This window comes from Manis pentadactyla, chromosome 8 (assembly GCF_030020395.1).
Source record: "Manis pentadactyla isolate mManPen7 chromosome 8, mManPen7.hap1, whole genome shotgun sequence".
NCBI lineage: Eukaryota > Metazoa > Chordata > Mammalia > Pholidota > Manidae > Manis > Manis pentadactyla.
The window spans coordinates 124,813,958-124,826,580 of record NC_080026.1 but is presented as its reverse complement, the minus strand read 5'-3'; the positions used below and the strand labels follow the sequence as shown (position 1 = coordinate 124,826,580).

At 41.5% G+C, this 12,623-nt stretch overlaps 1 long non-coding RNA gene across 1 annotated transcript in view; it reads left to right on the top strand.

Annotated features, from left to right (window-relative positions):
- LOC130684658 (uncharacterized) overlaps positions 1 to 12,335 on the top strand; it is a 47,150-nt gene extending 34,815 nt beyond the window's left edge. Inside the window, exon 3 of the long non-coding RNA XR_008999027.1 lies at positions 10,052 to 12,335. This is a non-coding gene — a long non-coding RNA (uncharacterized LOC130684658). The remainder of the gene's footprint in view (positions 1 to 10,051) is intronic.
- Positions 12,336 to 12,623: the final 288 nt, after the last annotated feature.

The window sequence follows — 12,623 nt, the reverse complement described above, 5'->3', positions numbered from 1 at the left end:
CAAATTTAATTTCTGAACATTTCATATAAATAGAAATAATATAATATGTAGTCCTTTGTGGTTGACTTCCTGCACTTGGCATAATATTTTCAAGGTTCACCTGTGTTGTAGCCTTTATCAATACTTCATTTCTTTTTTTTTTTTTTACTTTTTTTTATTGGAATATGGTTGATATACAGTGTTATATTGGTCTCAGAGGTACAACATAGTGATTCTACAATTATATATACTGCTAAATGATTATCATGTAAGTGCAGTTATCCTCTGTCACTATCCCAAGATATTATATCATTGGCTATATTCCCTATGCTGTACTGTGACTAATTTATTTTGTAATTTGTATTTTGTATCTCTTTTACCCCTTCACCAATTTCTCCCATCTCTCCACCCTTCTCCCCTATCATAATATATCTGATAAAGGGCTAATAACCAAAATATATAAAAAACTAGTACTTCACTTCTTTTTATGTCAAATGATATTCCATTGTATGATATACCACCTTTTATTTATTCACGATCAGTTAATGGACATGGGGGTCATTTCCACTTTTTGCCTATTATGAATAATGCTGCTCTGCACATTTGCATACAAATCTTTGTATAGAGATATGTTTTCGGTTCCCTTAGTATATACCTAGGAGTGGAATTGCTAGGTCATATGTAAGTCTATGTTTAACCTTTTGAGTAATAGTAGCTTATAATTATGGCATTAAATTTTCTTTTAATAGTTTATCCAGCTTACATTTATTTATAAGCTCAAGCAGATAATCCTGAAAATTCTCATTATAACTGTAGTTTATCCTATTAAGGCAATTGATTCAGACACACCGAGGACATACAAGTGTTTCATTACTTAGTACCAGAGTTTTCTATTTGATTTGGATTTATGTATCTGGTACTTCTCTTCAAAATAACATAATATGACATCTTGCAGATTATCTTGCTTATTGTAATAGCAACTCTGAAGGAAGAGACAAAGTGAGGTAGAGACCCTGAGCTTCTTATAAAAAGATCTTGGACCACCTGATCACCATGCCTATGCCTAAAAAATGGAGTGCATGATTATTTTCTAGCTTTTTATGAGAAACAGATTTCTCTTTATGGGCATGGGTCCCTCTCATTTTTCCTTCCTAGGAAGATTGACAGCGTTTTCAGTTTTGTGTGTGTGTTTGTGAACCAGTTAACTTAAAAACAGGTGACATCCCTCCTTAGATCAATGTGAACACGTTTTCAAACAAGGAGTTCTGCAATTTTCAGGAATGGGTATGTGTATAAACCCTTTACCTTTGAAGAAATTTTAAACAATTTTCACTTGTTTAGTTGTAGTTCTAGGATTACTTGTTTGTATATGTATTTTTCCCTATAAAAGCCTTTAATTCATCTGAAAACTTTTAATCTGAAAACCTAGAGTCAAGGTTTACTTTCCTGTAGTCTTGGCATTTTATTCATTCATTCATTTCATTCATTCACTCATTCATTCACTCAAAGTCACTCAGTTATTGAAAACCAACTGTAGTAGGAAAGAGACATTTGATGGGATTGGAGAGAGCTGGGCAAGGTGGATCTCATAGGGCTTGGTGGTAAGATGTTTGGGTTTAATTCTGTGTTCAATGGGAAGCCATGGATGGTTTTTAAGGGAGGAAGTGATATGATATATTTGAAGAAGATAGCTCTGGAGTATTGGAAATATAGGGCCATTACAACAATCCAGAGAAGAAATGATGGTGGCTTGGACTAGGGGGGTGATTGTGCAGAGAGAGAATCAAGCTTTACTTCTAGGTTTCTAGTTCAGGCTGTTCAGTGGCTGGTGGTGCCCTTCAGCAAAATGAGGAAGACTAGGGAAGAGGGAAAATCCCAAGTTCCTTTCAGATATAGGAAGTCTAAGATGCTTGGAAGACATCCAAGTGGGTGTAGCAGAGGGGCATCTGTGCATACCAGGGAGCTCAAAGGTGTCACTCTGGCTGGAGAGGGAATTTCAGGCGTTTACTGCCTGAGTGACACAGCTGGGGAGCACTAAGTCTGCTCCAGAGAGTGCGGAGGGAGGAGAGATGGGGGCTCAAGGCCAAGCCTTGGCAGACACTGAGACTTTGGATGGAGGAAGAGGGCCTTGCAGAGGAAACTCGGAAGAGGCAGACACAGGGTAAAAGGCAGGTCAGGAACGTGGGTGGCACAAAAGCCAAGGAAGAAGAATGCCTTGAGAGGGAGGGGGGGAGAAGCTGGAGGTCTGACGAGTGCGATTTGAGCGGAGTGACGGGGGTATCAGAGCAAACCTTGGATTATGATGGGTTAAGGAGGGAAAGGAAGGTGGACCCAGTGGGTATGTGTGGACAATTCCTTTGAGAAGTTTGTGCGAAAGAGCAGAGAAAGGGGGAGGTAGTTGAAAACAGATGAAAAGGGAGGTTTCCTTTAGGAGTAGAGATAGAAGTGCCTTGTTCACTAATATAGATAAATGAGAAGAGAGAGTTGTGAAATACATGTGAGGCAAGATCAGCAGCTGAGAACTCTGGAGTGGAGAGAGCAGAGAGGAGAAGGTTTGGGAGTATTGTTCAGTGGGAGAATACTCTCACTAGGGAGGGGAGGCGTGGGGATGCCAGGCTATCAGGGACCACTTGAGATAATTAATTGGAAATGAAATTTAATTATCCAGTGATTGTGAGATGATTTTCAGTGGTGCAAAACAGGGTTAAATAACAGTGAATCTCAGAGCAGGAGAAATTTTCTATTCCAATTCCCTTTCCCTTAACTAAGGAGAAAGACTCCACCTGAAATTACATCAAGCAGGAATTGAATAACACTGCTTTGCTTTCATTTTGCTTAGTTTTTTAATGATTTTTGCAGTTCTGTCAAAAGATACTGGTTTTCTGTATATGTTGGTGATATGCAACTTCCTTTTTTTATGTATATATTTTTTATGTGTGTGTGTGTATATATATACATATGTATGTATCACATTAACATTAGTACTTCTGTCCATGAAGAGACCCATTAATATAGTAAAAAGGGAAGCCACGTAGTGAAAGAAAAATTCTCAGTACATATATCTGACAAAGAACTCACATCTAATATATAAAGAATTCTTAGAAATTAATATTAAAAAGGAGACTACACAATAAAACAGCAGCAAAGGCAGGAACATTTCCTTGATAAGAGAAAATACCCAAATGATCAATAAGCATAGGCAAGGGAGATAAACTACATAACTTACCAGGCCAATGCAAGTTAAAACCACAGCGCAGTACACTACAGACCCGGAGGTATTTTTACAGTTGAAAAGGTAGCCAGCGCAAGTGCTGATGGGGAAATGGACCACACCTTTTCGTATATTACAGGAATGACTATAATTGGTGCAAGCACTTTATCAACTTTCTGATATTATCTATTAATGCTGCATATGCACATAATGAGACTCCCGTATTTCATTCTCTGCTATATGCACAAGTCCCAAAAAGGAAACAACCCAAATGTCAATCAAAAGTAGAATGCGTGAATATATGAAGGTATACAGACACCAAGGTATACAGAAAGTTATACAGAAAGTTATAAAGGTATACAGAAAGTTATAAAGCCTTTCAAATGAATTCACCATAACTACACTGAAGAAAAAAAGTAGAACACAAAAGAATACTTCCTGTATGCTTTATATAAGGATCAAAAACAACCAAACTTAATGATATTTGAGACCAGGATAATGGCAATAAGCTAATCTGTTTAAGCACATGGTTTTAGAGTCTCGCTTGTTATGCAACTTCCTTTTAAAACAGAATTATTTGAGTTTAAAAAATGAGGCAATATAAAGAAAAATCTGTGGTAAATAATAGTGTAGGGAATATGGGACATGACCACAATGGTGACAGAGGCATAGCAAACACTGACAGGGTCAAGAACATGAGTCTCAAAGCCCCTGAGGTGGGGGTGGAGGGCAGCTCTGTGGAATGGGAACCACAGACAAATTAAAGCTCAACATCCCAGGACCCAGAATATGGGACCACCTAATGGCGAGTGTTGCTGAGTTAGCAGGGTGATGGGGAACCCCAGGGCAGAACAGATGGCTGCACCGTATGGCACTGTGCTTGCCCCCTCCACTTTCCATCCCCCACCCAGCTGTACCTCCTGTTAGAGTCCCTCCATGCTGCCATGGGCACCCACCTTCCCGCTATAGCATTACCATTCTGCTTCAGGATTGCTTTCCCAGCATTTAGCATTAGTAGCCTGCTGTGCTGTGCAAAACAATGCAAGAGGTGAGGACACAAGGTCTACTAGTATTAACTTCATCACCAGCCCTTTGCAAGGGTGTGGGCATAACCATTGGATGAATCAGAGACTCTAGGAGTTTCCCACTCAGTGGTACCCTAAAGGAACATATCATTTCCTGGTAGAAGGAATTAAAAAGAGCCTTTTCTTTGTTCTCTTCTGGATTTCTACTGTATGTGTAGACTTGCTTCTAGCAGAATAGTGTCCTATGGGGTAACCAACTCTTCCCAGTTTGCCTGGAATGCCTGGTTTTAAAACTAAAAGTCCCACATGCCAGGAATCCCCTCAGTCTTGGGCAAACTAGGACAGTTGGTGACCCTAATCTTAGGTCAAGACAAGTGTGCCCTCGTAGGATGGTGTTTCTCTTGGACACTGAACAATGTTTAAATGGTTGTATCCAGGGAACTATGTTTTGACATAGTCAAAGGCTACTAAGTGATTTCTTCATTCAGATTTAGACCACAGTGAAAATAGTAAGACCGTGCTGTTTTGTTAATACAAGCTAAATAATGCATCAAGAGAAGAGTTTCTTGCATCAGCAGTAGCTGTAATTGGGTTGAGCCGGGAAAACCTATGAAGAGCCATTCTTCAAGGCATGTTTACAAAACGTGCGACATCTGTACTGAAACATAAGCCCTAATCAGCTTCTTATAGTGGCATGGATCCTGTGGTGTGCCTGTCTGCCAGACAGGCTCTGCTTCCTCAAAATACTTAGTGTTTGCCTTGTATGTTACATCAAAATAACGCTAGCTGCTGTGGTAAACAACCCCAAGATGTGTGGTTGTTCCACACAGTAGGAGTTGATTTCTCACTCACATGAAGTCTGAAATAGATGTTCCTGAACGGTTGTGATTCCTGCAGTCAGAGAAGCAGTGAACCAGGCTTCCTCCGTTTTGCGGTACAGCAGTCCTCCTGTTATCCACAGGGGATACGTCCCAAGACCCCCGGTGGATGCCTGAAACTGAGGATAGTACCAAACCCTATATAAACTATGATTTTTCCTATGCACACATACCTATGATAAAGTTTAATTTATAAACTAGGCACAGTAAGAGATTAGCAACCATGATTAATAGTAAAATAGAACAATTGTACTATAATACAAATTATGTGAATGTGGTCTCTCTCTTATTTCAAAATATCTTATTGTTCTCTACTTACCCTTCTTTTTATGGTGATGTGAGATGATAAAATGCCTACATGAGATGAAGTGAGGTGAATGATGTAGGCATTGTACATATTATTAAGCTACTATTGACCTTCTGACTGTACATCAGAGGGAGGATCACAGTTGTGCTCTGGACCACAGTTGACCACCAGTAACTGACACGATGGAAAGTGAAACTGTCTACTGTATATCCCTCCTATGGCTTCAAGGATGTCATGCTTATTTGCATCGAGCCAATGGAAGGGTAAAGAACAGAATAACACGTAGAGGGAGTTCGGGGCAGGGAAGCTTGGATGTGGCACCCATCAACTCTTCACATTCCGTTGGCTAGTCTGTAGTCAGAGGCCATGCCCATTGCAAGATGGTCTGGGAAATGCTGTCTAGCTAAAGCCCGGGAAGAAGAGAAGCTGGTCTGGCGAAAGCTAGCAGTCTGGATCACAGTGAGTGTCTTGTTTCTTTCTCACTATAAGCCAGAGGCAGATTTAGTCCTGAATGCAGACACAGTGGCCTTGAATTCTCTTTTCCTCTTTCTAAACATATTCCATCCTCACACATAAGTTGTCACACTTTATTTTTCTCTCAAACTATAGCTCATTTAGGTCAAATAAAAATAGAGAATCTGTTTCTTAACGTGCCATCTCAAACTTTTTAGGAAAGGAAGTGAGGTCATAATTATAAACAAATACACTGATAACAGGTGAGTGATCTTTCTGGTTAAACAGGACTGGAAAATTCCCCTTCCCCCAAAGGTAACTTCATGAGACTCATGGATGTCTCTGTTAGTTTCCTGTTGATGCAACAAATTACCACCAACTTAGTGGCTTGAAACAACACAAATGTGTTATCTTAGGGCTCTGGAGGTCAGAAGTCCAACAGCAGTCTCAGTGAGCTAAAGCCGAGGTGTTGGCAGAACTGCATTTCTTCTGGAGGTTCTAAAGGTGAAGCCGTATCCCTGCCTGCCAGCTTCTAGAGGCAGCTGCACTCCTTGGCTCATGGCCTCACGTCATGCCCACCTCTGCTCCCATCAACACACCTTCATGTCTCTCTGATTCTCCAGCCTCCCTTTCATAAGGACCCTTCTGATTACTTTGGGTGCACTTGGATATTCAGTATACTCTCTCCATCTCAAGATCCTTAACTTAGACTTGCAACAGTCTCTTTTGTCATGTAAGGTACATGAGAGGCTAACACACTAAAAAAATCCAAGGACTAGTATGTGGACATCTTTAGGCAGATGGGGACCTATATTCAGCCTACCATATGATCTTATGTCTCTACTGTGAGTGATAATCAGCAGGTCTAAACATACACTAAGAGGAGGAAAAGGTATGACTTACTCACTGGCTTGACTGAAGTGGCAGGGGGTTGGTAGCATCTGTGGGGCACTGGGGGGACTAAATCATCAGGAATTGTTACAAGCACGAAATAATGGCGTCAGCACGCAGCAGGAGCCGAACATGAAAACAAGCAGACATACAAGTAATCTGTGAACATCTTCATGGAAATTCACTAGTGTGTAGGTGGAAGAATACCAGAGTCTGTGTAAAGACAAAGGGAGAGAAGAACAGAAGTGGTTTTGGTGGGACCATATTATAGATAGACAAAAAGAGAGTCCCAGAGCTGATCACAGCATCGGCGTAGGGCCGTAAGAGCGAACAGTAAGGGGACTTCAGCGCTCCCCGTTATGCAATGGGGACTCACCTAAAACAGAGTCTGGCAATTCTTGCTTTTCTATCAGCTTAATCTCTCAGAGGTTTGAGAAAACATTTTGGAGAAACAGCTGACACCCTCAAGATCTGGTTCTAGCCAATAATGAGAAATTAGTTTTGTGGAAATGAAACTGATCTTGAGGAAGAGACCATGAGGTGTCATGCATGTGTATAAATGATTTTGTGTGTGGGCTAGGGGGAATGGGGGCAGAATTATATTTATTCCAGGTTCTATGCTGGGTGCCTTACTATATATTATCATCTTCTAACAACACAAAAAGTCTATGAAGTGGGTGATACTAGTTTTTGCTATGTAACAAATTATCCTCAAACTTAGTGACTTAAAACAATAAGAATCATTTACTATTATCATCCCTTCTGGTTCTGAGAGTAGGCTGCATTTATCTAGAGGCTCTGGCTTGGGGTCTGTGCATGCAGCTGGGCCAGGATCATCCTGATCATGTCTGATGCCTGGGCTGGGAACACCCTAACACTGAGGGCCTGGACGAGTTTGTAGCTTCAGGGTAGCCAGACTTCTTACATGGTGGATCCGGGCTCCAAAGTGGGATTCCCCCAAAAATACAGGAGACTCAGTTAAAATTTAAGTTTCAAAGAGACAACAAACAACTTTCTAGTATAAGTATATCCCATGCAATATTGGGACATACTTACACTCAAGTATTATTTGTTGTTTTTCTTAAAATTTAACTGGGTGTCCTGTATTTTTACTTGCTAGTTAACTCTATTCCCAAGGTGTACATCCTAAGAGAGGACCAGGCAGCGGCTGTGTTGCCTTTTATGGCTTTATCTTAGAGGTTGCCCAGTGAGGGTATGTCTATATCGTGTTGTAAGGAAAGCAAATGGGATGGGGTACACATATATGTTTATTGGTATGGCCATCTTTGGAAAATGAAATATTTATAGAAGCCTCTTTTGTACAGATTAGGAAACTTAGGTATAAGCAAATTCAGTGACCTGGGAAGTGATACTGCTAATGGCTGCTTGAATCCAAAATCCGTTTTTGAGCTTATGATAGTCAAGGACGGAGAAAGTTTTGCAGTTAAAACATTCAATCTACACTTGAAGGAAGCAGATTTCCCAAAGATTGGAGGAAAGATAGGCCAGATGTCATGGTCAGATACTTTGAAATGAATGCTGTCAACAGGTTTGGGACGCTCTCAGAAATGTCACTCTGAATCTGCAATTGCATGTGACCGTCCTGCAGGAGAAAAGGGAAGGGAGCTAGTAAAATGAGAGGCTGCACAGGAAATCCTGTGATGCTGTCAGACTTTGAAAGGGCAGGAACAGAAATGGGAAGGAAGAGCACTTAACCAAGGACAAATAGGAATCAGTGGGAGAATTGTAGGAATAGCAGCCGGAAGTGTTACACCCCAAATGGTCTCCTGGAGAATGTTTGGGAAAACAAAGAAGGGATAGACTTACTGCTTCTGGTCAATGCTGTAACATTTATGGGCCAGAAAAGGAAGGAACTCCTCCAAGACAATGACCTTGAAACAAAAACAGCCTCTGGAACATAGTGATCAATACATATCGGTCCACTGCATGAATGAACAAGCAAATACCTTTAGGAAGGAAATGAACACCAGGATTGGCCACAGTAAGAAAGCACCCGAGTTCTTTTGAATGGAGCTTCTGGTGCAGGAATAGGTAGGATGCTGAAAGGAGAGGCTATGAAGGAAAGAATAAGATGAGCAAACATCAGGTCTAATGTCTAGAAGGAATAATTAATGGCAGTGAAAATGGGTTACTTGGCAAAAATTGGGACCACCATTCCATTTAGAATTGGCAAAAGAAGTTTTGACTCAGAAGTATCTTTAGTTTGAAATGGTTAAAATGTAAAACTTAGACATTTGTTTTAAAGGATTGTCTTGTTTTATATAATTTTAAAAGTCACCTACTTCAATATTTTCTTGCTAGGAAAAAACATTTAGCTGAACAGTGCTAGAGAGGAAGTACCAAACTTTTTCTCTTACTCAGACCCCTTAGGTTTGGGTGTAATTTACTAATAAAAGACATTATCTTGAAACTATTTCAATATTTAGTTCAAAGAGAGATAGGGGACTTTTATTGTGAAATGAAGTGTTGGTACATTAAAAGTTTGTTTTTGGTTTGGTTATGCTTTAGAATTTCTCACAGAAGTAATTTGGACTAATGTAATCAATAAAATGCTTTGTCTTTTCATTTACAGGCTTTATGAATAAATGCCGAGCTTTCCCATTAAGCCCTTGTGAGATTTGCATTCAAAACACCTGTAGTTTGACACCGTTTTAGCTAATTTTGGTATTCAAAAATCTGTTGACATCCAAGATAAAAGACATCAAGTACATGTATTCAATCATTTTCTTTTTTAATTCTTATGATATGTAGTCCATATTCTAGGCACTGGAGATAGAACTGTGAATGGGGTAGGCTCTGGTAAACAAGCAATCAAATGAATAAAAAAATATAACTTTAGAAAATAATCTACACAATAAAATTATAAAACAGATGAGATGATATGGAATGACTGCAGAAACTTCTATTTTAGATATTTAGGTAAGATTTTTTTTATAAGGTGGTGACATAGGAATATAGATTAAATAAGGAGCCAGCCATTATGTCTATAACAAGCATAATAAAAATATACTGTCCCTATAATAAATTCTGTAACAACTTATTCTTTATTTAATTCATTATTTAGAGATTTGGCCTCACAGAAATGGGGGAGCTGATTAATGACTAGACGTGAGGCTGTTGTTTCTGCCTCTCATACTCCATCTGAAGTCAGCAGAGCAGGCACTTGAGAATGCAAAACGGGTGTGAAGGGAGGGTAGGAGGACATGCTAGGAGCTGCAAGGATGAGCCAGAACCTGACTGTCCCTCTACACCTTCAAGACTGTGACCTCTGTGCCCTTCGTCATAGGGCTGACTGTGCACCTCACTGGGAACTGGAGTTGCTGAAGGGAAAGATCCTGTGGGGACTGAAGGTGCTCTGGCTCAGCTGCTGTCCCACAAAACGGGCCAGCAGATAAGCATCAATATGAGCAGGCGGTTGCCCTTCACTGACCTTCCTAGCAAAACAAGAATCATGCTGCAGCTTTGTTTCCACCTTCCAAATCTCGTGCACTCTTGTGGTCCATGCCAGCCTGTAACTCTGCATGGAGGGGGTTCCAAGAAGTGGAGGTCTACCTTAGAGTTGACACAGTACAAGCCCAGCCTGGTTTGTTTTCAGAGCAGTGAGAGGACCAGGGCGGCTCACCATCCTCATGTTTGCTCATGTCCTGCCTCCTCAGTGCAGGCCTATTTCAGAGTGCAGCCCACCCTTGCTGGCCCCAACTCAACACTTGCAATTCCTCTCTAATTTCTCTTTTATTTTCCGTTGCACTCATCACCTCCTGTTTATGATATCACTGATTGGTACCACATTTAATGCTTGCTTTTGTTTCCCATCAGTAGAATAGAGCATAAATATTTTTCCATTTTGTTCCATGATGTGTCCCAAACACTTTGAACAGCCCCATCACTGGGCAGACACTTAACCCCTACTTTTGGAGGAAGGAGAACAATTGGGAGTGTCCGAGATGAGTCTGGAGAAGTCAGCAGTGGCCAGGACAAGTGGCATAGATTTTATTTTAAAGGTACTGAGAAGCCCTTGGGAGGTTTCAGCAGGGAGTCATGTGTTCTCTCTGACATTTTCACAGGCTCACTCTGGAGATGTGTGTGTGTGTGTGGAGGGGTGGGCATGGGGGGGTATGGGAGAGGGTGGGCTTGGAAGGAAGTGACTGCAGTTGTCCACTTGGGATGAGAGTAGCTTGTACTATGGTGATTGAAAAGTGGTGGCAAGTGGTCAAATTCAAGATATATTTGGGAAGTAGAAGTGTTTAAGCTCTCTGAAATGGGTTGGATGTAGAAATAAGGGTAGTTTAGGGGTTCGTCCTGAGCTGCCATGTGAAATGGTGGGCCCACTAGCAGAAATGAAGACTGGAAGAGGAGCAGGTTTGAGGTCAGGAGCCGAGATTTTCATTTCTTCATTAAACAGCTATTTGCTGAGCCCCCACTATGCGCTGGGCACTGTCCTAATTCTTAGGAGTACCATAGTGAACACCCTGGACTAAAATCCTTGCCCTCAGGGAACTTACATTCTAGTGGGAGGGAAAAGCAATAATCAGGAAAGTTAGTAAGAAGAAGTATGTTAAGAGGTGATAGGACGTAGAGGACAAGGGAGGGAGTAGGGAGTGTGAAGAGAGGTTGTAATTTAAAATAAGGTGGCCAAGGAAGGCCTCTTTAACCAGTGGCCTTTGGTAAAGACTTGGAGGAGGTGAGGGAGGGAGCAGTGAGGACATCTGGTGAAAGAACTTCCCAGGTAGGTGGTACAGCAAGTTCTTGTAAGGTCAGCCTACCTGCTGTGTCTGAACAACAGCAAAGAGACCAGCACGGTGGGGCGGAGTGGTGGGGGAGCAGTGAGAGAGGACTGGGAAGTGATGGGTTGGGGGTGGCAATGAGACTATTTTATGGATTTGTATTTGGTATAAGATGAGAAAACATTGGAAGCAAAGGAATGACAAGAGCCAACTTAACCTTTTGAAAGGTTTGAGACACCCGTGAACATCCTAGTGGAGATGTCAAGGAGGAGGTTGGATGAGTCCGTAGCTTGGAAGAAATCGTAGCTGGAGCTGGATGCTATCAGCGTAGAACAGTATTTAATGCCAGGAGACTAGATAAGGTCAACCAGGGAAAGGTGATAGATAGAGAAGGGCAAATAAAGGCAACAAAAATCCCAGCAGGAGGTGCCATGCATGGAGACTCCGGCCATCTGGAGGGATTGTTCTGCTGCCTTCACAGTGGGGGACCCCCCGTGGGGACGAAGGTAGAGCCACTTCGTATACAGTGCTCTCAGGAGACATAATGAAGAAACTTACAAATTCAAAATGCATACTGTATACATGTGCATACTGTAGTCCTTTGTAGAGAAAAGCTGTGATTATAAGTGGTGTCAGGTGGGCAGATGTGGCTGACAAGACCCAGAAATGACCAAAGATTCTCAGCTACAGGTAACATCCAGCGTTTGCTCCTGGGACCATCGGCTGCTGTTGGCAGAGACTGGACTTTGTGCAGTAAGGCCAGTTGAGGTCACAGCTTGAAAACTTTGCTCAAAAATTATACTTGCCTGTCTGCAGATGGTCAGATGCTACCAGTAGTGTCCTGGTAAACCAGCTGTCCTGGGTGGGATGGGGTTTGGGGGGGCCTGATTTGCAGCATTTGTTGATTTCCATGGTGTAAGTACTCTCACCACAGCCAGTTTCAGGTTACCGATGATTTAACACCTGGCTCTCAAAAGTCCTGCAGTTTTCCTGATATATAATAGCTGGCCCCAGCATACCACCTTTCTCTCTCCACAACCCATAGTTAGGCTGTACTTTTAAAGGCCCAATGTCTGTGGCTTCTCAGATTTTCTCCATTCCCTGTATCAATGCCTACGGTTTACATTGAAGATG